Genomic DNA, 4,957 nt, shown 5'->3' on the forward strand with positions numbered 1-4,957 from the left:
TTTCACTGACCATCCTAATGAACTAGCCTTTAACTTTGCTATCCTCCATGACCTAGAGCAATTGGTGCAACAGTCTACTCATATTCCTGACCGTATTGGAGCCTGATCGTATTGGAGCGTATTTTACGCCTATCATTCTCGACTTTTCCTGGCTTGAAATTATTTTGCTTATGATGTCACCCTATCTTCTCCACTGGGCCCCTCCAATTACATCCTCATTATCTGTATCTTGTGCTATCGCTCCAGTCCCTCCTCAGGATCCCCCAAAGCGGAAAGGCCTCTGACGTTTTGCCTCTGTTAATTGGGGGGATCTGAGGAGGATTACTCTGATTTTCATTGGAATAACTACTTCTTCCGTATCAAGGAATAACAGAGAAGATAGTGTCTAGCAGGGAGGCGTATATTCCTTACTCTTTCTCTAGTCTAGTCTAGCCTAATCAGACCAGAGTGATATTACTCTTGCATTATCTCACCAACTCCAACACCAATATGTCCAAGATCGGTATCAACGGATTTAGCCGCATCGGTCGTCTAGTATTTCGTGCTGTTCTGCTGAAAGGCGCCGAGGTTGTAACTGTGAATGATCCTTTCATTGCCTTGGACTACATGATTCACATGTTCAAGTATGACTCCACCCATGTCAGGTACTAGAGTGAGGTGAAGGCAGAGGATGGATCTCTGGTTGTTGGTGGCCACAAGATTACTGTATAGAATGAGCAGAAGCCTGAGTATGTTGTGGAGTTTACTGGCGTGTTCACCACCACCAAGAAGGCCTCTGCTCACTTCACTGGTGGTGCTAAGGTGATCTCTGCTCCCTCGGCTGATGCACCCATATTTGTGTGTGGTGTGAATTTGGAGAAGTACTCCAAGGACATGAAGGTGGTCTCGAATGCCTTCTGTACCACCAGCTGCCTGGCATCAGTTGCCAAGGTACTTCATGACAACTATGAGATTGTCCAGCGTCTCATGACCACTGTATATGCTGTTACTACCACCCAAAAGACTGCTGATGGGCCCTCTGCTAAGGACAGGCGTGGTGGCCTTGGTGCTGCACAGAACATCAATCCATCCTCCACTGGTGCCGCTAAGACTGTATGCAAAGTCATTCCTAAACTGAACTTACCGGCATGGCCTTCTTTGTCCCTACTCCTGATGTGTCTGTGGTTGACTTGACTTGCATTCTGGACAAGAATTGCTCTTAACACAGCCTGTTTTTTGTGATATACATAAAAGAAAGGTGGCCCATAAAAGGTAGTTGATCCTTCCATCACCTGAATCTTATCCACTTTATATTTTTGCCCGGAATAATGCCAATAACTTCACTTCTTTCTGAATTTAATTTCTGCATGAAGGTGCCATTGCCATCTTTAGGTGAACTCTTCGCTCAAACCTTTTCCTAAAGACTCTACCTTGGCTGATTCAGGGCTTGTTCTTCCTTCTCCACCCTCTGACTACTTCATGTTGTCCATTTAGATCCTTCGCAGTGATGTTTTCCATACCTCGTTGACTTAAATACTCGGAAGGCTTATGGACCTGATGGGAGGTTCCTCCTATTGTTCTCCAAAACTGTGCCTCCGTGCCTCCACCTTGCCTAATCAAACTCTTTCAAGTCTGTCTGTCAGCATCTACCTTTCCTCCTTGATGGAAGTTTGCCTAGATTCAGCCTGCTCGTAAAGAGGGTGAAAGTTCCAGTCCCTCAAACTTCCGTCCTATTGTTTTAATTTCTTGCCTATCTAAAGATTTTTAATCCATCTTCAACAGGAGGATTCTGGAACGTCTATCACTTCACAACCTTCTATCTGATCACCAGTATAGGTTCAGTCAAGACCGCTGTACTAGTAATCTTCTGGCTTTCCTTACTGAGTCTTGGTCATCCTCTTTTAGGGATTTTGGTGAAACTTTTGCAGATACCTTAAACATATCAAAAGCTATTGAGTCTGGCACAAAGCTTCGATTTCCGAACTACTCTCCTACGGCTTCTATCCTTTTCTCCGTAACTTCATCTCAAGTTTCCTCTCTGACCGTTCTCTTGCTGCTGTAGTAGACGGTGACTATTCTTATCCAAAGTTTGTTAATTGTGTTGTTCCTCATGGTTCTGTCCTGTCACTTCTTTCTTCCTGTTACTTTCTTCCTGTCTTCCTGTCACTTTCTTCCTGTCACTGTCTTTCTCTAATATTCATTAATGGACTTGTAAACCGAACTTCTTGTCCTATCCACTCCTACGGTGATGATACCACCTTTTCCACTTTTCCACGTCTTTTCGTAGACGTCCAACCCTTCAGGAAGTAACAACTCACGCAAGGAAGCCACAGAATGCCTGACTTCTTATGTCTCTAAGACTTCTGATTGGGGCAGATCAAACTTAGTAAAGTTCATTGCTTCAAAAATTCAGTTCTTCCATCTATCAACTCGACACAACTTTCTAGATAACTATCCCCTCTTCTTTAATGATAATCAAATCCCCCACGCACCTTCTACTCCGAACATCCTTGGTGTATTCTTTATTTGTAATGTAAACTGGAAACTTCACATGTCATCTCTATCTAGAATAGCTTCTATGAGGTTAGGTGTTCTGAGTCGCCTCCGCCAGTTTTTCTCACTCCCCAACTTCTAACTTACTAAAAGGGCCTTATCTGTAAATGGAGTATGCTTTACATATATGGAGGGAGGCTTCCACTCATACCTCTCTTCTAGATAGGGTGGAATCTACAGCTTTTCTTCTTATCAACTCCTCTGTCTTTAGCCTCTTTTTCATCACTGCAATGTTGCATCTCTTGCTATCTTCTACCACTAACTGCTCTTCCGATTTTGCTAACTGCATGTCTCCCTTCGTCTTCCAGCCTCGCTGCACAAGAGTTTGTTGTCTCTCATGCCCCGATGCAAGAGTTAATCAGTATTCTCAATCAGCCATCCCTTTCTCTGGTAAACTCTGGGAATCCCTGTCTGCTGTATTTTCTCCTTCCTATGACCTGAACTTTTTTAAGAGGTAATTTTCAAGACAGGTATCCTATTTTATTTATTTATTTATTATTTATTTTTTTTATCATTCTCATAAGGAGGAGGCAGTAGACATCTGCCGAAACGAGAATTACTCCCATTGAGGTCTAAAGCACTGTTCAGGAGGTGCTGTGAACTTATCATTAAACCCAGCTGTGACCTCACTGAACGTTTCCCTTTGTGTCTCACAACAAAAGGGGGCAGTCACAGCCTGCCCTTTAAAGACAACTCTCTTCCTCCACAAAAAAACTACAAGCACCTAATAACACACACACCTTTCACTCAAAAATTTCAAAATTATCATGGTGACTCCTACACCAGCCTCGGACCATAAATGTCCCAAGGACGGACTGCCTTTCTGTCGACGACCTTAAGTGTCTTGACACCCCCCTCAACTTTTTCTTCATTAACTTCTGCAACATTCGCGGTCTAAGATCAAATTTTCAATCTGTAGAACACCACCTCTCCTCTTCTAAACCTCATCTTCTTTTCCTCAATGAAACTCAGGTGTCTGAGGTAACTGACAGTAGCCCCTTTTCTGTTCCCTCCTACTTCCTCTATCCTCATTTTCGATCCAAAGCTAAATGTTGCGTTTATGTGCACAATGACTTAACCTGCTCTCGTGCCCACGCTTCTTCTTCCGAGTTTTCCACCATCTGGCTACGACTACAGAGTCACTCTCAAACAAAATTTATCTGTGCTGTATACCTCTCACCTAACTCCTCTGACTATAAGAAATTCTTTGACCAGTTAACTTCCAAAGTGGAGATCATTCTGGCACTTTTCCCTTTTGCAGAGATCTCCATTCTTGGAGACTTCAATGTTCACTACCAGCTTTGGCTTTCCTCTCCCTTCACTGACTATCCTGGTGAACTAGCCTTCAACTTTGCTATCCTCTACGGCTTAAAGCAATTGGTGCAACACCCTACTCGTTTTCCTGACCGTCTTGGAGATACACCCAACATTCTTGACCTTTTCCTGACCTCTAATCCTTCTGTTTTTGCTGTCACCCTTTCTTCTCCGTTGGGCTCCTCCGATCACAATCTCATATCAGTATCTTGTCCTATCGCTCCAATCCCTCCTCAGGATCCCCCTAAGCACAGGTGCCTCTGGCGTTTAGCCTCTGCTAGCTGGGGGGACCTGAGGAGGTATTTTGCTGATTTCCCTTGGAATGACTACTGCTTCCGTGTCAGAGACCCGTCTTTATGTACTGAGCGCATAACAGAGGTGATAGTGTCTGGCATGGAGGCGTACATTCCTCACTCTTTTTCTCGACCTAAACCTTCCAAACCTTGGTTTAATGCAGCTTGTTCTCGTGCTATACATGATAGAGAGGTGGCCCACAAAAGGTACTTAAGCCTTCCATCACCAGAATCTCATGCACTTTATATTTCTGCCCGGAACCATGCCAAGTCTGTTCTCCAACTAGCCAAAAACTCCTTCATTAACAGAAAATGTCAAAACCTTTCAAGATCTAACTCCCCTTGTGACTTCTGGCATCTAGCCAAAAATATCTCCTATAACTTTGCTTCTTCTTCTTTCCCTCCTCTATTTCAACCAGATTGGACCACTGCTATCACATCTATTTCTAAAGCTGAACTCTTCGCTCAAACCTTTTCTAAAAACTCTACCTTGGACGATTCTGGGCTTGTTCCTCCCTCTCCTCCACCCTCTGACTACTTCATGCTACCTACTAAAATTCTTCGCAATTATGTTTTCCATGCCCTCGCTGGGCTAAACTCTCGGAAGACTTATGGAGCTGATGGGGTTCCTCCTATTGTTCTCCGAAACTGTGCCTCCGTGCTTGCACCTTGCCTAGTCAAATTCTTTCAGCTCTGTCAACATCTACCTTTCCTTCTTGCTGGAAATTTGCCTACATTCAGCCTGTTCCTAAAAAGGGTGACCGTTCAAATCCTTCTTATTGCTTTAATTTCCTGCCTAGCTAAAGTTTTTTAATCTA

General features: G+C 43.7%; 1 pseudogene; it reads left to right on the forward strand.

Annotated features, from left to right (window-relative positions):
- The first annotated feature begins 246 nt into the window (after positions 1-246).
- Positions 247-1,202, forward strand: LOC135106681 (glyceraldehyde-3-phosphate dehydrogenase-like; annotated as a pseudogene).
- The last annotated feature ends 3,755 nt before the right edge of the window (positions 1,203-4,957 follow it).

The sequence above is a fragment of the Scylla paramamosain genome, chromosome 14 (assembly GCF_035594125.1).
Source record: "Scylla paramamosain isolate STU-SP2022 chromosome 14, ASM3559412v1, whole genome shotgun sequence".
NCBI classification, from domain to species: domain Eukaryota; kingdom Metazoa; phylum Arthropoda; class Malacostraca; order Decapoda; family Portunidae; genus Scylla; species Scylla paramamosain.